General features: G+C 31.0%; 1 protein-coding gene across 2 annotated transcripts in view; it reads right to left on the bottom strand.

Moving 5' to 3' along the window:
* Positions 1 to 25,019, bottom strand: part of LOC113402151 (beta-arrestin-1) — an 84,131-nt gene that overhangs the window by 24,828 nt on the left and 34,284 nt on the right. For both annotated transcript variants that reach the window (XM_064220732.1, XM_064220729.1), the window contains exon 2: positions 24,698 to 24,761. The gene's annotated coding sequence lies outside the window, so the exon portion shown is untranslated. The remainder of the gene's footprint in view (positions 1 to 24,697; positions 24,762 to 25,019) is intronic.

Below are 25,019 nucleotides of genomic sequence, written 5' to 3' on the forward strand. Positions count from 1 at the left end.
GGTAGTTTCTCTACCATCCGATAAACGTATGTGGGAATAATCTGGATTAACGTGTATTAATTCCACCTCTTCAACTAGTGGTTGATATTTATTAGTGCGATTGCATTTTCGCATAAGTGCATGCTCCGAATTTATCAACCAACTAGGTACTGATACACCGTTTGCTGATTTTCTTGTGTGTGTGAACATTCTTTCGTGTGGCGTGCAATTTGTAGCAGTACAGAGAAGAGAGCGGATAGAATGTAATGCTTGAGGCAGGGCGAGTTCCCAATTCTCAATAGACATGTTTTTCGAACGTATTGCTAATTGTACAGCTTTCCATAAAGTAGCATTAAGGCGTTCTACTTGACCATTACCTCGCGGGTTGTATGGTGTAGTTCGACTGGTTGCAATGCCACGATTATAAAGAAATTCTTTTAAATCAGAAGACATGAATGCTGTACCACGATCAGAATGTATGAAAGATGGCATACCGAATGTAAGAAATATTTCGTTTAGATATTTAATAACAGTTTTTGAAGTGATATCGGCACATGGAAATGCAAATGGGAAACGCGAAAATTCGTCAATTATTGTTAATATATATTTGTTCTTCGTATTGCTTGGAATTGGTCCTTTGAAGTCTAGACTTAATCTTTCAAATGGAGCTGTTGCTTTAATTAAGTTAAGTCTAGGAATAGGATTCCGTACGTAATTAGGCTTTATTTCTGAACAAACACGACAAGATTTTATCATGTTTCTTATTTCTTCTATAGTGTATGGTAGATTCTTTGTTTTAATCCAATGAGCCATTCTTGTAACTCCAGGATGACATAAAGCTTCATGTAATGAAATCAATTTTGTGTGTTGTACTTGAGCTGAGGAACAAATACGTGATAATGCATCTGCAATATCATTTTGCTTACCTGGCCTGTAAATTATATCGTACTTAAATGGTGCCAGTTCTAAACGCCATCTCTGTATTTTTTCGTTTTTAATTTTATTTGTCAATTTGTTATTAAACATAAATGATACGGATCTTTGATCGGTTATTAGTCGAAAAGGTTTACCAATAAGATAATGTTTCCATTTTTTTAAAGCTTCTACTATGGCATAAGCTTCTTTCTCAATGGCTGAATGATTTTGTTCTGTTAGATTTAATGTTTTAGAAAAGAATGCGACAGGTCGACCATCTTGGGATAAAACAGCAGCAATAGAATGGTCAGAGGCATCGGTCTCGACAGTAAGTGGAAGACTATAATCAATTGCATACACAGCTGATTTAATTATGTCTGATTTTAATGATTGAAATCTTTGTACTAATTCTTCAGAAAATGAAAATATTTTATTATGAGATATAGCATGAATTCTTTCAGAGAAATTAGGTATCCATCGACTGTAATGTGCAAACATTCCAACGATCCGACGTTGGGATGGTAAATCGTTTGGTGGTGGTAAAGACGTTAGAGGTCGAAGGCGATCAGCATCGGGTCTTATAACTTGATCTTTAATATTATATCCTAAAATATTTATCGTTGTTTGAGAGAATTTGCTTTTATCCTTGTTAATAGTGAGACAATACTTTCTAGCTGCAGCTAAAAAATTTTCTAAATTTTCATTATGTTCGGTTAATGTCTTACCACAAACAGTAATGTCATCTAAGTAGGCAAATGTATCTTTGAGTTTTTCTTCTTTTAACACCCAGTCAATGATTCTTTGAAAGCTGGAAACGCCATTAGTAACTCCAAAGGGAATACGTCGAAATTGATACAGATTTCCATCTGCTTCGAAAGCTGTATATTGTTTTTCTTTAGCAAGTATCGGTATTTGGTGATAGGCATTCTGTAAATCTATTGTGCTAAAGAAAAAATATTTCGATACTTGAGAAATCATTTCTTCTATATTAGGAAGCGGATATGCATCTAATTGCGTATATTTATTTATTGTTTGTGAATAGTCTATAACAAGACGTTTTTTATGATTTTCATTTTTTGTTATTAAGACCTGAGCTCGCCAGGGCGAAGAACTCTCTTCAATTATACCCTCAGCTAAAAGCTTTCTAATTTCTTGAATAATAAATTGTTTGTCATCTTGACTAAATCGGCGAGACTTTATTGCTATCGGCTTACAGTCGGCAGATATATTTGCAAATAAAGGAACGGCAGGAATTGACGCTTCTGCTACATTACAAACTATTATCGGCTCTTTAGGCCCTCCAAAAGAAAATTCTAAAAATGAATGTTTTTCCAGTATATCGTGACCTATAATTAAATCAGCACAAAGGTTTTTTACAATCAATAAATTTAAGTCATCGTAATCGTGATTTCCTATTTTTGCTGATACAATAGTTTTTCCATCAACTAGTGATGTGAAATTAGTCGATGCCATAGAAATAGTTTGATTACTAGGCAATTTCTTTAATCCGCAAAGCTTAAAAAAATTATCATTAATAAAGCTCACTGAGCTTCCAGTATCAATTAACGCGTGTGCTCGAATTCCCTTTATGTAGGCAGGCAACGTTGCTTTTTTTAACGAGCTTGGAGAAGCAGCTACTATGCATGCAGATGATTCGAATTGTTTAATTGTTGCCGCATTATTACATATTTTACTGCGACAAACGTTAGCAAAGTGGCCTTTCTTACCACACATTTGGCAAGTTACATCTAGTGCAGGGCAATTTTTGCGAATATGAATACGGTCACCACAAAAAAAGCATTTCCGTTTATAATTAGTTGCTTCTGAAGAACTTTTTCTACTATCATATTCAGATGATTGTGGTCGTACAAACATACTATTATCTCTAGATTTATTATTTTCAATAGCATTAACGCTGATATTATACTGCTGAGAACTAATTTCTGCTCCCTCTAGAGACAAGGCTTGATTGTAAGCGTCATCGAGTGATAAGTCTAAATTTTCAAGGAGACGTTGTCTTATTTTATTAGATTGTATTCCAGAAATAAATGCATCGCGTATGTTATCGTTTCTATTTGTTTCTGCATCAACATTTTTAAAATCACAGTCTTTTGCTAATTGTTTTAATGCCTGTAAATAATTGTCTATCGACTCTTCAATTTGTTGTTTTCTTGTTGCTAGAGCATGTCTTGCAAAAATTATATTTTTGGGTTTTATAAATATTTTATCCAATATAGCTATTGCTGTTTCATACGTGGAACATTCACTGATGTATGTATATATATTAGAAGATACATGATTTATAAGTAAATCAAGTTTTTTATAAGAAGTCAGTACTTTTTCTGACATGTGAGAAAAATCAGAAGCCGATAGAAAACTCTCGAATGTCCTTTTCCAATGTTCCCAATGTTTCGCTGCAGAACTATTGGAGGGATCAATATCTAAGCGATCAGGTCTCAAGTATTTATCCATCTTGTAAACACATTAAAATATTATGTAGAATAAATTGTAATAAGATAACACCTCGTATAGACGGTTTTATTCTACATAATAAAAGTACATAGTTCTTAAGAGTGACATATGACATAAGTTATAAAATGATATAAAAACAAGGAGGTTAAATATTACTACATTAACGTTACAAGTTAACTATAAATATATATATATATATACATTTTCATTCCTAAATTATACTTTTTTAAATGAGACAAATATTGAAGTAGTAATCACTCACGTGCTATTAATAAACGATCGTGCGTTAACATCTCAATAGATAAACTAAAAGACTATCAGTGAAACAATAGTTCGCCGATGAGACGACGACGTTACAATGGACGGCGACGTATTGGCGGAAGCTTCGAGCGCTGGGACACACGAACACTGCTCCTCCGTGCTTCTGGTTCTTGCACTATAACGCACAGACACATATACATATATGTACATCATTCATCATAAAATTACGACTATGTTTTACGTTTCTGCTAAATTTATGTGAGATTAAATAATTTTATTTGAGATTGAACGAGAAAGCCATAATAAACGGAAATTTTTATTTGTACTAATTGGAACAAAAAATCGTACAAAATACTTTTAAAATTTGATTTTCATTAAATCGATTCATCAAGTCGTCAGTAGAACACAACTATACACCTCTATAAATATAACTATTACATTTTTACGATAAGATAGGCAAACCTATCGCGTGAGTCTCACACATTAAAATGTTTTTGCAAGCGTTTATTTTACTTCGCCTTCAGTTAATATCTTGCAAAATAATTTTAAACAAGGTCCACCATACCGATTGAGCTGAAGTTTTACATTTTATGTTGTTTGAAACAACATATTATATATTTTTTACTACTTAGATTTAATAAAAGCGTTTTATTAAAAAATGCGCGGTTAAATCGACGACGAATATTCGTATGTATATTTGATATATAATCGTTCTGGCATTCATATTACTTATTTCTATGAACTATACATTTATTATATATAAAAAATATATAATCATAGTAAATCCCTGTGGGATGTATGATACGACATAACTCGGTGGAATGTAATGAAACTCGGCATTATGATCGCGTAAACGTTGCTTTGATCTCCGTAAAAAACTTGATGAGGTTTAAATAATAAAGATATTATAGAATATTAGATTAGCTATTCGACAGATAATATATAACTTTAGTAATGTAATGATTGGGCGGTGTCTTGGTTTTACATTAAAACACAATCGAACGTTTTTGGAATCTAAATAATACAAATACAGTTTTAGTGTAAATGTATTACTTTCCTCAGATATTTAGAGAGATCGTCATTCGAACATAAAATAAAAAGTTAACGCGTTCTAGTCCAATTTTCTTTTGAAATCCATGTTTTTTAGATATTAAAAGCTTAAGAGGAATTACCGGGAATTAAATGAAACCGGGACAACAAAAGATTATCCCAAGTACAAGTACCCCAAGTACAGAATCATGTATTATATTATTTTAACATATTATAATGAAGCGGTAACACAAGATGACGACGTATGCAAGCCAGCATATAAATGAGTACGTAATAGGACGTAGAATATAGGATTCTACATATCAGTGTCAGATATTATGCAGTAAAATAACAAGGCGAAAATGTATTAAGCAAAATACGGCACGTCAGAGTCACGTTCACTGAAGGCAGTGTTGATGTCCATACACATCCAGATAAATCATTTATTATTATTTAGTAAGCCTATAAATTATTTTATATAAAATATTTATAAATAATCATTAAAAGTTGTATAGCTTCTAGCTATTGAGTTATATTCAATCACAGAATTATATAAATGTAATGAATACTTTTTGGTTTGACATTTAAAAAAAAAAAAGAAAAAGAATATTTTTGAATTTAACATGGTAATTGTTAATCTGGGTTGAAAAATGGAAGAAAATGGATGATTGTAACAATAACTGGAAAAATAGATATTGTAAACTATATTAATTATTGTTAATTATTTGACGTTCCTGATTACTTGGGTATTCATAACATACACTTACAAATATTCACAACCACACATGTTAATATCTCAATTTTTCTTTCTGGACTTTATATAGATATCGGTAGCTTATATTTATAACGGAATGGTTTACGGCCCTAGCGATGTAAAAAGTCGCAGGTTCATCCTGACCCCTTGTGCTATTGTCGTCCACACTCCTAGCACAAGCATAAGCTTAATTGGAGGGGAAAATAGGACTATTAGTAATTCATTAAAATGGGAGATTGCTACTATTCAATGTCAAAAAAAAAAACGAAATATTAATAGCAACATAAAAAAAGTCCACTAACGAGTAAAACAATTTTCGTTTCAGTATAATAACCTTCCTCATATTGACTACTACAGATCGGGTTTGTATCTTTAACAATCCTTAAATATAAACATTTTTCTGTTTGCCTTCAAAATGAGTCGAAAGAGCCTCCTTGATTTTTATTGTAGTCTGGAATTTTAACTCTTTTTTTATTTGAAAACAAACGAGAGTCGCAAGAGGATAAATGTGATGGCTGAACGAGCGTATTTTTGTACATCAACTATCATAAATTTATATTTAAAAGCAGCAAACCTTTGGACAACTTTCGTAATATGTTTTCCTTGACGGTTTCTTTCAGTCTCATTAATATGGAAGATTAGCACTCTTTGATGATTATCGTATATTTATAATCAATAAATGAAATTACTACTCACTCCCAAAAAAACAGGTTACCTACCTAAGGATTGGTGTATTAGTTTTCTGCTATTGCAAAAATCAAAATATACTTTATTCAAATAGGCTCTTTCAAACACACTTGGTTTGTCGTTTTAAAATGTTAAATATAACGTAAAGCAACAATGAGTATAAGCTCAGTAAGTACTCTTTTCGTCAATCAAAAGACACACATGAAATAATCATATTATATTATTTTATGACAAAGTCATCGAGCTCATGATACTGAGCCGTGAACATATGAAAGACAGAATAGATTACTTTCGAATAAGCTAATTACAATGAAATTATTGAAAATCGGCTAGGTATTCTAAACACGGATTTATGTGGTTTAATAAAAGAATAAGATAAAACGTAAATCAGCAGACAGCAAGTAGAAACACTAAAATGTTTTATTGGTATGTTTAGTATCGTGTCTAGCGACAGACTTGTTAAAACTACGAGCTATCGTTTGCTTAAATGGGTGATTTCTTGGTCTAGAACGTTCCATAATGTTAGAAAATATTTAATAAATTCTATCAAGTCAAACCTCAAAGGCAGTGGATACATATATACTTATCTATACTAATATAACATGTGCGAATGTAACTTTGTCTCAGTCTATCTGTTGCTCTTGCATGACCGCTGAATCGAATTTGATGAAATTTGTTATAAAGCAAACTGAAACCAGGAAAGGACACGGGCTACATTTTAAACGAGAGCGAAGAAGCGGCCGACATCTTTTTTCATATATGTATTTATATACATTTTCATTGAAATTCTTAAGAAGTTATAAAAATTATACATATACGTACTAAAAAATAAACTACAATTGCTTTTGTTCATCTAGATTCTACCTAGATTTATTTACGGGAAAATAATTGTTATAAATACTGAAACGTATTTATTTTTTAATTTTTACAATTAAAATTTATTGCTCTATATAAATAGCAAATGTGTAATTAATAAAATAACAGCTGTATAATTTAAATAAATCTTAAGACAGACTATGAGACAACGCAACTACAAGGAGACCAGTCAATGTAAAGGCAATAACGCTAGTTTTTTATGAGTCGACAAGTATAATTACTATGGTAACAATAAAACGGTTGTAAAGTATATTCATTACTGATCCCAGGGCAAGGCGTGCCGTCCACATTTTATGTCCTCTATTAAAACCGTGTACGGGCACAATGGATTAGGATTGTATGCGGCAGTTACACCGTGGCCAAGTTTCATAGAAGATCAAAACCGGTTTGCTTATTTATTGCTGGTATTAAGCGTTCAATGTACTTCTAACGCTGGATTACAATCTTTCGCCTTTCATAATACATCATAAATCGCACCACTATCGCTCAAGAGCCAAGGTAGCTTCGTATTTAATCGCAATCATTTGTAGTGATGAGTAGTTTAGTTTTATAAATCAATAAAGATATTGTATACTAGACTACGGTAAATTATTGAAAAAAATAATCTAATAACTTCCAATGTTTTATTTATGTTCTGATGACTGAGCTTGACTGGTAACAGCCAAGGGGCTTATTTACCGCTGGAGTTTTTTTTTGTTAAATCCGCTTAGGAGGGATAAGCGCGAATAAGTTTGATCAGACCCTGAGTCCCTTATGACATCATATAACATCGTTATAGCGTTCATAAAATCGTGTCAAAATATAATAAAAGGACACCCTAACGTTACCGGGGAAATTTGAAAGTATGTTCGCAGGATTCATTAAAGGCATTGGCGTCATGAGGCCTAGTGTAATGTTAGCACGGTGTCTGACCTCTGTGAGGTTATGATAGTTGTAAATTGTAGTAGAGTAAGTGCGCTTATTGCACGTCAAGTTGGCGACATTCAAAAATTTCAAATTAAACATAATCGTTAATTTAGGTTGCTTACTAAAATAATTTAATCGTAAAAACTAATTTAAAAAAAGAAATACATTTTATAGTACACACAGTTTCATGTCTATACTGTTAACTGTTGAGTTTTTTGGCCTGGAGCCAATCCATGGTGTAGAATCAAGGTTGCCATTGGATAGGAGATTAACTAAGGATTGACTACATCAATATGTAAAATTTAAACTCCTCAAAGACGCGGTCTAATTCACGTATGATTAGACCGAAATAAGCAAACTGCAAGTTAAATAAAAGCTTGTAGTATGACATGTTGTTTATATTCAACTGAAAATAAAAAAATGAAACGAAAGTATCAAAGATACGAAAATACCTTTTATAACAACTGAAAGAAATTTTGCGACTTAAATATAAAATCTCTCAAGGAATCCTTGAATTTGAATAGTACTTTCGTAAAGGTCAGCCAAATGAATTTACTTTACATAAGAATCACGATCAAAATTATAATTATGTAGGTAGATTATTCATATAATTTTAATTATGTTTAATTTAGTTCGCTGAGAGAGAAATGAGAGGGATCGGGAAAAAAATAATTCTGAACCCAGTGTAATATCAAATCTGGTTTTTTTTTTTTAATTGAATCTAATGGGAAAGTATATACATATGTTTTACGTTACATGTCAATCGATTGTGCATGTGGAGTTCGTTACGGATGCGAGACAGTTTCGATTTTTCAATTTACTGCACGCTAATACCAATCTGTGCATATGAAACCTTTTTCGTTAAAAAACAAAAACCGATTTTCATAGAAGAAAAAAAAACAAATTAATTAATATATCTATTTATAAAAAAATCTAATCAAAATATTTGTATTCAATTACACTTTTACGAGTACTTTAATTGACTGTAACAACCCATTTTTAAATGTTGATTTTTACTGAAAAATAACTCAGCAGATATTGTTTTATAAAAATCAATAAAGTACTCATGGGTATAAATAACAGAATAATAAAGTGCAATAATTTCATAATTGTGTAATCTATTACCAAAACAAAAGTCGCTCTCTGTTTCGTCTGTATCTCCGCTAACTCCTTCTTGACCAACGGATGAACGACGAACGGACATTGATGCGTTAATATACAGATATAATAGATATTTTCAATAATAGAAAGAGCGATAAACGAGGAAAGTTTGTATACATATATATTTTGACAAAATATGGCCACTATAATATATACAGATATATATTTTTACTAAAGAAGCTATTTATTTCAATTGCTTTTAAATATGATTACTTCTATACTTTATGATTAAATAATAATAATAATAATAGTAAGAAGATGAATAAGAGTAACAAAATGAATAAAAAATAACAAATGTTGACTTGAAGATAATAGATTTCTTCACAGCGGCATAATTTGTGACGACACATTTAGACCGACTGAGTACCGCTACGGTAAGCGACGTTATCTTTGGGGATACTTAAATTTAATTTTATGTTTTAACTATAATTTATTAAAATAAAAATAAGCAAAATATAAATATATTTTAGATATTGTCTCACAAAACTATTAGGCGCCTCTTATGCCTAATAGTGTTACAGAGTCAAATGTGTAAAATATATTTCGTTTGATTATAGCAAATTAAAATAGTTTGTCTGTTCTGAAAAATATTCAAGACATATTAAATCTTTGTTAAATACCTACCTATTTGTGGTAGGGTTTTGAGCAAGCCCAGTTGGGTAGGTAATATCTACCGCTAAGCTGCAATACTGAGTATGTTCTGTTCCAGTTTGAAGAGTGAGTTAGCCAGTTTAACTACGAGCACAGAGGACATTACATCTTAGCTCCCAAGGTTCGTGACGCATTGATAATGTAAGAAATGATTAAAATTCATACGGCACTAGTGTCTATAATCAAAGGTGGCTTTACCATCAGGTGGCCCATTTGGCCATCCGCATAACGATGCCATAAGAAACAATCATCCACGCTTAAATTACTTTCGCCGTAAATACCAACATTGAAGATAAAAATACGAATGTATTATTTTGATTATATTCGAAATGAAGTTAACCACTATCACTGATCAGTGGAAAGCCAGCCTAACGGTTAGGGAGCCTCGCAGGGATTCTCCTTGCGTCAAAACTAATGCAATAATAACTGAGTTCCTGAAGGGGACAGGCGTCTTTCTCGCGCAACGATAAATTATATTTATTTTACTTAAGCGAAACACCCTCTGTTTATATTTAGCTTCTATGAATTTAATACTTTATTCAAGCTGTCATTATGCAAAGATATATTTACTTTTAAAACGTCCCTTTTATGTTCACTTATTTGTTTTTAACTAATAAAAAAATAATATAAATTGTCTGAGAAATCTATTATATTATTGAAGTAATATTAATTTACGTGTCACTGTCAAATGATTACCGTCAAACATTTATAATTTACTCAGCTCTCACACGTAACGAAGCTTTGATAGGCGTAGTGACATTAATATAACGTGACAGACGTTATATTAATATTATAAATGCGAAATAAACTCTGTCTGTTACCTCTCCGCGCTTATACCGCTTAAACGATATAGATTTGGTACGGAGATAGTCTGAGTCCCGGACAAGGACATAGGTTACTTTTTATTTTACCCCTCGAAGGTAAGTTTTATACCTATAAGGGGTGAATTAAATATATATATATATATAAACTACATATAAAGTTTTATAAATATGGCGTAGGTAAAGCTGCAGGTTCAGCTTTACCGACATTGACCATTTTAAGCATGAAAAACATATAACTCTAAAAAAAGTTTAATATATTAGTGAGTGAAGTAATTAACAATATATGAATACGTCATTAATCAACAATTAAGTTGACAGATCTTTTGAAGTATCAATAAAGCGTCTCTTTGTCGAGCGGCACTAGCGAGATTTGCATTCGTTTGATTTTGTATTCGCTTTTGTTACTTCACTAATTGTTGTTGTAAAATGTTCGGCGCGCTCCATCGGCCTTTTCTTTTATAATCTGAGATTCATAGCCGGTCTGATTGATATACGTTGCAATTAAAACCGTTCGCTTAACTCGGTAACCTGTAACATGTTTGTAGATAAACATTGTGACCCACATAAGTTAGGCAAGGCTTCCTTTCGTATCGATACTAAAGTTATTCCGTATTGTGCTGGCAAACTAACTCGAAATACCTGCATGAATATAACATGATCGCAAACAAACTAACACACCTGGCAACTTACTTCGGAAAGGGCAAGTGTATGACGAGCTTTAGCTACCTGTTTAGTGTTCACGAGCTATTGTGTTCGCTCTATCGTTTGCTGTACTCGTAACATTTTTTACACTTTTCTCTGAGAACTATTTTATACCCCAGTATAAAATATTCTTACATACTCAAAAGGATACTGTGTGACGACTTTACAATTTAAACTCGATTATACCTATATACCAAGTTACATTAAATCAATAAAAATATAAATTACAATGCCAGAGTTATCAGTACGGCTGCCAATTTTTTTTAAAAAATATACACAATTGATTATAATAAATCCTTTGGAAGGAGGAGGAACCCTATTTCTTATCACGATTGAACTGATAACCGTTTTTAATATATTAATAAAATTCAATGAATAAATCAACCCTGGGTTCCTTTCCTGAAAATGATCACAGTATTTCTTTGTAATATAAATGTATCTTGATGGCCGTCAGATAAATTTATTCGATAGACCGATAGATTTGACTTGATACTTTTAGAGCTTTGTATTGTTTACCCAAATAATACCTTTGCTCGTTAAGATAATAAAAAATAAATTGGGAAAAAGAAAATAATTTTCATTATCATGAATTATTTAATAAGAAAATTACTATTTGTGGTGGAAGAGAGTGGAGGTGGGTAACTTGCTATCGAAATGTCTTATTTTTATTTTATACAGCCAGAATAATAAAAAATACCTAAAATATTAAAATTTCACGTGGACATAAATGTTTTTTTTTTTTTAATTTCGTTTTTAATAATATTCCCATCTAGTCAATTAATTACAGTTTGTAATGTAACACGCGTGTGAGGCGCGCAGTATTGAACATGTTAACATTTTTTTTAATTTTGTGCTCATATGTTTACAATTATTCAATGAATACAACACGCGTGATTTAAAACATGACATGAGTGAAGTTTTTAATTCGAAAATTAGAAATAGGAATATTTATACAAAGTTGAAAGTTAAATGAATAATGAAATTTCATTTTAAGTATAGGTAGGTAAACTGTTTTTAATTTAAAAATGGAACAGTATATATGATACTATTCTTCGCCCGCGTAAAGGCGCAAACCTGCTTTTTACAAATTTCATCACATGGGTTTAGCCGAGAAAGCGAAACAGAAGTATAGATTATATTGCTTTCTAGTAAAATGTAATGTACCTAAACATTACAATACAATAATTTTAATGATTGTGTCGTTACTATTCCAATTATTAATATTTTTAACGATTTTGTCTGTGAAACTCTGTTATTATTTAAAATCAATTTCGACAACTTTTTCAATTATTAAAATATAAATTTTTAGTTTTTAATTTATAAATTTAATTATTGAAATTAAATCGGAATGTGTCATATATTCCCAAATATTCTGGCGAGTGACGAATTACGACAACATGTCTAGAAAATTAATTAATATAATGTTGTAAGTGTTACCACATTTTTTTTCTATGTTTAAACTATTTACAATAAGTACTTGTTTTACATATATTACTTGAAAATTACGTCTATTTTATCTGTGTATGAGAAATTAACTATAAAAATAAATCTCTAAAACATTCCTCTATTTTCAGTCAGTCATAAATCATTTATGATATTTCTCCATATCATAATCAAAACCATGCTCGGAGACGGAGCCGGTACTCGACCTATGGCCGCTGGCGAATCTCGGCGCTAGGTTATGCCGATAGTAAAATTCAATGAAAGCGGTCACGTGCTCACTCGCACGGTCGGCTCCTTTCGTGTGCTAATACGCTCAACGCTTTTCCATTGAATGTCAAGTATGTTTCCGGCGTTCGTTTCTCAAATAAATTCTGCCGTGCCTAGACAAGTTATCGACTGATGCATTCGATCATAGAATACATAAATAGTACAACTTTATAACATTCAACTAGCTTAAGTTTAATTAATCGACTAGTAAAGTTAAGTTTATATGTGTTTAAAGCCTTTCCAAATATCTTCTATTTCCTTTCGTCAAACAATTTCTGATAAGCATGAATTTTCTTCGAGCTCCAAAGGTATTAGTTTCAAGGTTTCTATTAAGATAAATAAAATTTACTTAAATTAGTTTCGATAATTACTCTTGTATAGCAATCGTGTATTTCGTCTGCTATTTATATAATAATCTAAATATGTTTTATTCGAATAGAATCTAACAAGTACTTTCGAATTTTGAATCGTCAAAGTAATATCAAATCATAGTAGATTAAATGAAATGCAAAGTTACCACTGCACGCAATGTAAATTATACTGACAATAATAAATATTATGTACAATTTTATTAATTAAATTACATCATGATGTATATACCACGAAAATCATGATTTATATACCACGAAATGCACATATCCTGCATGAAAACCAACGAATAATATCACATTTTCAATCTCAATTAAACCTGTCATAGGATATAATAGATTAAGTTAAAACTTCGGCCGGATATCAAATGTTGCTGTTACATTTTAAGTCAAATATTTTGGCCAAAAATGTCCAAAGCTACTCCCTGGATTAAAAAAAATCTTTCAACAATATATAAAATCAATCTTAAGCCTGAACATATATAATCATATACATCATCTCGTTAATATAAAAGCATTATTTGTGAAGAACAATTTTGTAACGACGAAAATACAGTTGAGCGAATGAGCTTCTTACGAAACCTACCTCAAAAGGCCTGTAATGAAGTCCGGCACGACGACGTATAGATATACATACGTTATGTTAGGGATAATTCGTAAATTGAAAAAAAAACATATAAACAATATATAATACATTAAAATAAATTTATTTTAATTTATTATACGGGTATTTATTTATCATACGGGTACGTCTCTGTTGGGTATTGCTAGTGTTTAAAAAAAATAGTACGCTTTTAAAATAAGGCTATATATATTGTTTACGATCGTTACAACTGGATGTGCACTTCTTTGTTCACCAAGACTTGTCTCGGTATCTTCGTGTTGGAGGGCAGTTAGGATAAGAAGTAAAACTGGTTAATTTACTGCACAGAATAGTACTTACCACTGTTGCTGCAAGCGTGTTCGTATCATTTAATAGAGCTTTAGTGAGTGTGTTTAAAAAAGTAAAGTATTTCATCTGTTTATATTATTGCTGATTTTTTTATAAATACTTGCAGAAATAAGTTGTCAGCAGGTAATGCACACGTAATATATATGTACATATTTAATACACTACGTAATACATAATATTTTTATGATGAAAGGAACCAGCCGAGGGGCCGGTTTCGCACATAATATGCGAGGTACTAGAATAGCACAAAATATGAAGAGTTGGACAAAAACAAGAAGTTACTAGTCATCACACGGAACCAATCAGATGCGATACGACTGCATGATGAGCTAGACCAAGTCCTAAAAATGAATGAATATCTCGTATTTACGAATTCACGAATAAATAACACATTTCATACATTTACATTATGTATTATGTTTAATTTCATTTCAAAACAACGACTTGCTTCACAATACAGCGGCCATTTATTTTGCTTTAACAACAGACTTATTTTGGAAACCATAAAAATAGAACAAAAAACTTCGCAAGAAGTTCCAAGCAGTTTTGCAAGTTTTGTTTAGAAAAGGAGTTGTATAGGCTTCTTCCGTTGTGTGAAGCGAATTGTGTTCCACGAACATTTCGCGGTATACTTCAAAATATGCCAGTTCACGTTGAAATCTAAATAAACGTTTCCATGCTGACGCATTCTTGGCTTTCAAATATTATGTAATCAATACATATATTTTAAAGAGAGTAATTTTCATATTTATTGTATTTTAGTTTCATTTGTGCTCACGGCTCTGTAGAATCGTCGAGATATAACTGTATTACGTATCTATGCACAAAAATGTATGTTTGTAATTAATTGACTAGTTACCATGAATGTCACATACATGTTATTTTTTTCGTGGAAAATGTTTGCAACTCGCCGCTAGACGAAGCTTCGGCACTTTTAAATATCGATTAATCGAACTTTATGACAATATTAGTATATCGTCAGTGAAAAGAATCGATACAGCAGCAACTTGGTACTTTTGAGAAATGATGTTAGAAGTTAAGTTAGTAAACCTCATTTCCCAATATAAACGTATATAAACGTACCATTTTATCGATTTAGTATTTACCTTTCCACTGACGATATATCTGTATAAACAAGAAAACATCTGCTAAGATTTACCAATGAGATAGAAATCATAGATATATAGCACTACTCATCCGAATTAAAATATTAACAGCCAATGTATACTCGTCATATAAGAAACGCACAAATAAACCTACTGACAATTAACATTCAGTCACAGTCCCGGTAACTATAATGACATCGTAGATGAGAACATCTTGATAAATTATATATTTATGTTATTGAATTATTTTATTAGGCGGTAAAATTAGACGAAAGACGGGCGAATTGGTGGCTCCGCAGAATTGCTTTTGTTATTAAATTTCACGTCAACCTAAACGAATTCAAAATGCGATTTGACATCTAAAATTACTCTTGGGATATTTCTGCGGCTTCAGAACTCATCATTACTTTTTATTATTTCACGTCAAATTAAAAATAGAAAAGACCGCAGTGATGTTTCACGAGTAATTGCTTTAAAAACACAAAGCACTGTTAAATAAGATTTTTTTCATCTTAGTAAATAATCATTTATAGACTTGGAAAGGAAAAAAATTCAAAAACGGCTTTTAGTTAACAGAAATTTCTTCATAAGATGTTATCAATTTACACAATACGTCTGGAAATAGATCGAAATTCAAATAGGTATTCTATATTATATTTCTGAGAATATTAAATATATGAGATTGTTCCAATTAACTTTAAGGTCATCATATTGTTAAAAGAATCTTAAGAAATGCTTTCATCTCATATAAAAGACTTTCACGAGTTTCAGTTACAAGGTGAGAGTGCTTTGTTTTTATTTTATCAGAATAGCAGACGGACAAATTTCCCACCTCACGGTAAGTGGGCTTTCCTCTACCAATACAAATTGAAGCTTTAAAAAGTATGGATCTATCTTTACACTCGCAATTGATCGTTAACCACGTGGTCAAAGATGATTGTAACACTGGCTTATTCTCCGTTCAAACCGGATCACAGCAAAGTAAAGTATTACTTTTGAAAAGTCAAGCAAGTAATGGATTGTCACAGGTATCAAATCCTGATACCTTGGGCTATAGTCGTCTCCATTCCTAGCACATGCTTTAGGCTTCATTGAAGGTAATATTAGCAATTCCTTAAAAAGGTGATTTGCTACTGCTCTGTGATAGCTATTATTCATACACCTAATATGTCAACAGCTATTCAGTATTAAAACAATATTTTTATGTTATTTACGTTAATATGGAGCAATAAAAATTAACACGGTTGAAACCGCGCGGAGTAGCTAGTATTGTTTTACATGGACACGGTTATGTGTAGTGGCATGCATGAATAACCTCTATGGATTATTCTGAAGATGCAAATTCAAATAAACAATACAGAGTGCACACAGAGTGTGAGCGTATACGGGATTAACATAACTATGGAGAGATTATAATGCTTATAGGACAATTCATCTCAGTATATTTAGTGTCAGCTGTGCTTCTTGTCACGCATTCGTTTTGACTAATATTTTAAGTAAAAATATAAGCAGCACTACAAAACAGTGCTTTTTTTTACATCTATATTCGATTTCTGGATCTGGTAAATGACTAAATTTACTGATGGGCGCGACATTTAAACTGTTTATTAAAACACGAGTATCTACTTATCTTTCATGCTTATACATTTGCACTGATATCCGTTACCAGTAGCATTCTGATTCGTAACCGAAAAGCTACTGGTATTTCCTAAACGCCTCGTGCATAATTTTACTAGTTGTAAACGAAATAAATAATTTATTTCATAGCCAGACGTAAGACCGATTTTAAAAGAACAACAATATAAATGGGTAACGAATTTATTACTCAGTAACCTGAGCATTATTTTTAAAACTTGGAGGATCAAATGGCCTCTGCTTAGCTTAGAAATAAATCGAAGTCTAAGATAAATTATCACGGTTTCTATACAAACATCTCAACACGTATAAGTTGCAAAATTATTTTACGTACTCATTTCTCAATATATTTAATATTATTAGAGGATAACACACGTATATGACGTAGTCGCTTATATACTTGTCTGCTGTTTATGAGCTAATAAATAACAATATCTGTAGCGGCCTTAAATGGTTGCAGTGAATTAAATAGCGAGCTAGACTTTATACGAGATTTTATTAGAGTTAAGTATCTATATACATATTATTTACGTGAAGAGAAAACTCTGACAACTTTTTAAAGCTTTAGTTTTTAGCAGTCCCGAAACTAAACATTTGTTTAAAATATGTTTTAAAATACATTATCTTTATTACTAATAGTATTTAAAACGAGATATTTACCATGTTTTTTATTTTTATTTGGTGGAGCTCGATATTTTGACATTATCTACGAATGTCTTGTTCAGCTCCACCAAATAAAAATAAAAAAACATGGTAAATATCCCGTTTTAAATACTGTTAGTAATAAAAATAATCATGTTAATTTAAAATCTTACATTATCTTTATGTATAAAAATGAATCTCAATTTCTCTTGGTACACAATAAGTACTTTGAGAACGATTTTACCGAATTCATTCATTTTTTAAATTTTTTAATGTTTTAAATAAAATAAAACGATAATAGTTTATTTTCATACTGCCAATGACAACACACGTCATGTGAACTAAAAAATCAATAGCTCGTTTTTTGACATTCCTCTTTGGTTTTTTTTTTTTTTATTGTAACAATTACGAGGTATACTCTAGGTGAGCCTAATTTTTTTTATCTTTCGAATTACTGTATTTTTTAGCTATTAATTACGGTACGGCTTAGTTTAAGTAAAAAAACTATTATTCTGAAATATTTTATATCAGTAAAAACCTTTCATATTTTAAATGAACATACTGGATTTTAAATAAAATAAACATAAGCAATATTCACTTGTAGTATTGTATTTTCACTTGTAGTATAGAGTAAAGTAAGTGTTACACTTACGACCGGGGACGACAATAGCCCCAGGGATCAGGATTAAGCATGCGCCTTTTATATAACTTCACAACCCTCCGCACCCTTGAGGTATAGCGACTTTTTATTTAAAAAAGAGTTAAATCTAAAACCGATATATTTCATATATAAAGCAAATTAAAGTGATTAAATCTTATTAAAAATAAAAAATAAAATCTTATTTAATTCACAATTTAAATAAAACAACATAAAGAGTTAGTCTACTACTAACTAGTTAGTTAGTTACTCTTAGGATGACTAAACGGGAATGTTTTATAAATTCATAGTGAAGTGCCACAGATATTTTTACTACTTATCACCGTCGGGTTTTCATTCAAGATAATCTTTCATAAAATTTCACGTGACAAGTGTACAAAGTGTATATATGCCGTTGATTATGGCGCAGTAAATAAAAGCTTAACCAAATTTAAACCCACTGTCCTTATAAACCCTTTCATATATTCCAATATATGTGTGTTTACAACTGATTATCTCTATTAAAGCATGAGAATTACATACTATAAAAAAAAAAAGACTAGATGGGGCCTTTTTAATTCAGTTGTATTGTTGCTACAAAATAGGTTAATTACCAACATTAAATATACATAGGACATTCTTGCTTCATATACATAATTAATTCATTTACTAATTACGAGCTTATAGTAATTGCTCTGCGCTGTTCGTATACTCGTATCTGTTTGAGGTTGCTAAACTTCGTCACTGTTTTACCGAATCGAATAAAACTTGACATATGGACTATTAAATTACAAGATTTTCATTCTTATTTGATATACCCCCGCCCAGACAAACGCTCCAGTACATCTACTCATATGCCGTTAAAACGATCACATTAAATGGTTTTGGTAGTAACCTATATTATATATGTATCTATCTTATTCGTATATCAATAACTAGATGAACTACTTAAAAACGTGAAATAAGGTTTTTTTTTTTTATTTACTTACCGCAGCGCCATCTACCGGGTACAATTTAAACCATCCAGGGACACATGCTCGCAAAAAAAAACATTCTTTAACTTTTTTTAGCAAAAGGACTATCTGCTTGCAAAAATAATGCTTGAAATCGGACTGATCGTTTCTGAGATAAGCGCGTTCAACTTCACATGCTATCCAACTTTAAATTACAGAAAAAGTAGTAGAAATTAAGTTTGCGAATACGGTCTTTGATCACGAGATGTAGAGAACCATATAAAAAAATACTTTACACTATCTGATGCTAACAGCCACAACTTTAATTATTACCTACTATCGAATGGCATATTTTCCACGAGACTATAATAAAATTTACGAGTTTGCGGATGTTTCTACTATTAATAGATAGTTACTCGTGGGTTTGAAATTTTTTACTCACATCGCTTCCTGGTCTTCGTTCTTATTCAATTTTAAAATTAAAATGTCATTGTTCTGAGCTAACAGTCATTCGGAAGTGAGTTTGTCTGTTACGATTTCACGCTTCATGGATGATGGCGACCACTTACCATGGCCCATATTCCTGTCCGCCTACCTGTATTATAAAATATATAACTATAAAAAATAACTGAGTACCTGCTGCCCCCTCCGCTAAGACGAGTGCGAAGCCGTAACCGAAAATTATTCGTAATCAAACAAAGCCCTCAGCCCACCAAGTGAACTTATACGTAAATAATTCTCACATTATCTTAAAAATATTTTAAGAGTTGTTGAAATTTTAATGCCATTCCATTCACATCCTGTTTATGGATAGATATAATAGATCTGGTATTATTTCAACATACTATATTTATAACATAAAGCAAAAAAGTAACCTTTTTATTTTCTTAAGTACATATTTATATACGTATAAGTACAGTGCCTGTAATATTTTAGTATTTGATTAAATTTCATAGCAAAAAGCGAATCTGATAATTTCGATCACTTGCGATAATAGTTCTTATAAATAGGTAAATATAGAAACTTTTAACAAAGGGAGACGCCCTACTGGCGTAACTAATTATTCGATTCACTTGCAGTAAGGTCACACCACTCACGTTAGAAGTTTCGTCTTTTCAGAGGAAATTATTTTGTCACTTGTTTCTAGTCTTAATTAAATAACTATCTAAGTTTTGAAATATACAGACGAGAGCAATCGTTTTATTTATTGTTAATTCGATTTGAACGCTTCTTAGTCTGTAATGAATTGAAACAGATATTGTTTCTTTTTGAGTATTTATTTAAATTTCAACAATATTCATATATATTAAGGAATCATTCTTTATTTAATCTCGAAGTACTATTATTATAAAACTACAATTCATTTTCTCGTTAATTTTTTTTACAAAAAAACACATTTTTTATAAAATTTCAGCACACTCTGTGGTTTTTTAATTATAGACAGTCCAATTCAAATTATCTAGAACTTTATTTTATCATTTGTTTAAAGTTTAGTCGCTCGTAAATTCCGATACGCAAATTACAACGCTTCGTAATGAGATTTCGTAATTACACGACTCGTTTAATGTCCCACTTGACTTTGATTATTTACTTGATCTTGTATTTAGACAATTTGATCTTCATTAAATTTTCATTTATTTGTCTACGCTCTAATTAAGTTCCATTCTAATTTTCCTGATCATCTTAAGTCACTCTTACCAAGATACCAAATATAATCACATACACGTAATAAACAAATATGAACCATTAATTTGAAGCCCAAAAAATCTTGTAATTGTGGTTATAATAATCTCATTTAGCGCGACTTTAAACACCAATTATATTATATATAATTATGAGATTTCATCGGACTTTTAAAATTATCTCAAAAAAGGGGAAACAATGAATCACTAGAATTGCACATTAAAACGCAATCGATGCGTAATCGTATTTCAACTTCATCTATTTAATATGAAACCTTCAACTTTTTAGGACTTAAATTGAAAAGTTCGGAGGCAGCAGTTGATTAGTATTCCATTGGGCTGGACAGTATTCAAACTGGGCGTTACTGCTTGATACGAGCGCGAAAAGAAAGAGAGGTGATTAAGATTTTCTTTAATAACTCTTTGGACGTGACGCGCAATCCGAGTAACGACTCACTCAAGGGTCTCCTTTATTCCTACAATTCTGACGCTTTAACTACCTCTGTAATACTTATACTTACCCTTAGAAATCTGAAAGGTTAAATTAAATCTATTTTATATACAAGTGTTGTAATACGTTTTTACTTCAAAGAACATTGACTTTTATGTCTTTGTTTATAAATGACATCTGTTTAAACTTGCAACTTTGTGATGAATCAATCCAAAAAAGGGCATTATATAAAAATCCTTCAGATCAAAAAAAATATTCACGATTGTAAAGTCATAATTACGAAGTAAAATTTATTGTTTAATTTTAGAATGAAAATTGTTACTATTGATTATTATCTAACTTCAAGTTAAGTATTCCACTCACACACACAGAGCTATCCTCAAAATTGGTAAAATATAGGGAACTTTGATTCAAGTAATAGGTATAGTACGACACAATTTAAATGTAGCATGGGGAATTAAAAAAAAAGCAATTAATCGTCATTTTGGCGAATGTATTTGGTTATATGACATTACAAATTATTACATTTGCATTAAGTTCATTTTCGCATAACAAATAAATAAAGATAGATTATTTTTAAGACGCACTTAATTCGAATGTGATCGGTTTTGCCGATGCTACATCTAAGTTGTGTCGTACTATACATCGATTTAGAATTTCAAATATCCGGTGCTACAGTTATCTAAACATCAAAGTCTTTGATCATTTTCGATTTTATCTTTAACTGTATATTAATATGAGAACATCAAAAGTTGTCGTACATTTAATTCTTTATTTATTATATGGAAATTAAATAATATATGATTCAAATGTCGAATTACAAGTTATTCTAGTTAGATTTGACCTACTCACTCTATTAAATATCTATTTGACGTCATTAGAAACAATCACATATTAACCCAAAAACGGCTAATTTCAATTGAATGTAATGAGTATTTGAAACGGGATATTCTGTTAAGATTCTTACATTAAAAATCGAATGTCTTGTTATCGATATCGATTCGTAGATAATGTCGAAATATCGAGCTCCACCAAATGAAAATAACAAACATGGTAAATATCTCGTTTTATATACTTATAGTAATAAAAATAACCATGTTAATTTAAAATGTAATGAGTATTAGGTAAAGTCAAATAATTTGCTGTCGATGACATATTTATTCTCGATATGTATATACACACATATACACACATAATACCTCTAAAATACACAGATTTTAACATCAGTGACTGAATTCTTACATTATAAATCGTACCGATTTCAATAACTTCCGAATGTTAACTTAGAAATATTCAATTTAAACGAATTACAATAAAATTAGACAACGCATTTTAACCATTCTGAACGATATTTTTTTTGTATAGTGTAGAGTTATGTATATAAATTAATTGTAATCAGATACGAAAACCAAAGATTTTTGTAAAAATAAAAACACGTGAAAAATTTTAGAGAAATGTTTATTTTTTTAAATCAAAGTTATTAATAAACATTAATTAGGAAAACAAAAGGTTTATGATTCAGCAGGTCGAAATAGCTTTGAAGAAAAAAAGTAAGGAATATTACATACAAAGGTCGTACTCGAACTCGACTTCGATACGCATACATAGATACATTATATCATGACCGGGTTACCTCGTGGGAATGAAACAGCGAAATGAAATGTACCTACATCGATATTATCTAGAAAAAAATAATATATATCGCGAAACCAATTTCCATTACCTTAATTGCAGTGCAGTATTTTTATATCAATCGTGAATGCATTAGGTATATACATTTGGCATATCTCGTTTATACGGAAATGCTTATTACAGTGTTATATTCGAATGATATCCAATCGCTCTGATACTATAGTGGACTTAGTAAGTGTCTAATGCCCGCTGTAACTGAATTACAATTTCAGTATTTTTTTTAAACGCAGGTCGCTCACTGGAAGTCCCAACTTCTTTTATATCCTCCAAAAAACTTTTTTTTAAACGTTCGACTTAACATAGTTCTTTGGTTATAACCTGTTTTACTCATGATTGTCCACATAATCTATTGTTATTCCTGGAACCTGAATATCCAATGAAAATATATAAAACAAAATAAATACAATAGAACAAATCGTTGAAGTTGATTTATTTTTAAATACCGATTCTTCTAGAAGACTTTTCATCTGATCGTAGCTTATTTCAAGGAAAATAAACAACCAATTGAGGTTACCAGCAGTAAAACAAACTTTTACTCGAATGGTAAAGTTCGGAGATTATCAACAAGAGTTCTCCCCGACGGAAATGAGGACAACCTTCAGTTCGGATTCCAAAGACTCCCCGGAGTGATCAAAGTTTGTGAACAGTGTGACTGATACGAGCATTGTCGTGTCGTGGCTTTCAATCTCAATATATTTAAAAAAAATTACAACAACTTTACAGAGTATATTATATTCTATAGAAAAATGAATCACACGCTTGCAACAATCTTGTTACATTTATTTACCTACAATGATTTGTTTGATCGTTTCAAGACTTCCATTTGATAAGACGTATTACATATTTTTAAACTAACAAAGTCGAAAACATCGATATGATTGTACAATACGATAGTACCTACAAAACAGCAAAAAAAAAAGTTCTTTAAAATAGGATCAATTACATTTTTACATACAAAATTACCTAAAATTGAAACTAATTAGTTTTAAAAATAATACCACGGAACGAACAGTATATTTTTCACGTTATCCTCAGTAAGTATTATTGCCAGCTACTTCACAAAAGAGACAGGCTTTGTTCCTTTCTAAGAAACGGTTCAAACAATTGCAATTATATAAAACCATAGCGTAATTTTTAAATTAGACAATAAAGTTGCAAGTCATCCATTTTTCCGTGTCTCGAAGCGGGATGAGTGTACATAAACGATTACGGTGAATACTCCAGAATGTGTAAAGGAAGCCTCATGTGTGATGGATGGGCTACGCGGCGGGATCTTAACGCTGTTTGCCGTAGTACCGAGGCATCGAGTAAGCATAACACGAGCAAATTTAGACCTAAGATTAGCAATCTCAGAGTACATTTTTCGTTATATACTTCAAATATGTAAGATTAACAATACATACGCAACAGGTTTTTGAATGTCATTGAATATGTTTTAAAAGTAAAATTTGATTTAAAATGTTTTGAAGTATAAGTATTATATTTTATTACATTTATACCAATAATGGTTTTATCATCATAATATTCCTGCATCACCCATTCGGTCTTGCTTAACGTATTCATTGAACACCTGCTTTTTCGTAATGTCATGTGACTATCAGGCGGGTTTCATGCTTAACACGATATTCTGAATAAAAAATAATTAAACTTACGACTCAAAGGGCGGCTGCGCGGCGCGATCTCGTTGAGGTATTTGTGTAAGGCGCTAACATCCACCTGCAAATGAATTGTTATTGTTATTTATAAAAACCTACAAATATTTTTATACGTGTTTAAACGTTAATAACAAAAAACGTATTTTTAATTTGGTATACGTTGTTCCTTTTAGGCATTTTAAGACACAGCGTAAAAAATAATGAAAGAGAAAATGTAAATTAAATATTAAACTGTGAAAGTCCAAAAATGTTTTAATTTATACTCCCCGTAGTGAATTTTAATATAATCCTTTCAACATAAATAAGAGTTGCGTACTAT

Source organism: Vanessa tameamea, chromosome 2 (assembly GCF_037043105.1).
Source record: "Vanessa tameamea isolate UH-Manoa-2023 chromosome 2, ilVanTame1 primary haplotype, whole genome shotgun sequence".
In the NCBI taxonomy this organism is placed as follows: Eukaryota; Metazoa; Arthropoda; class Insecta; order Lepidoptera; family Nymphalidae; genus Vanessa; species Vanessa tameamea.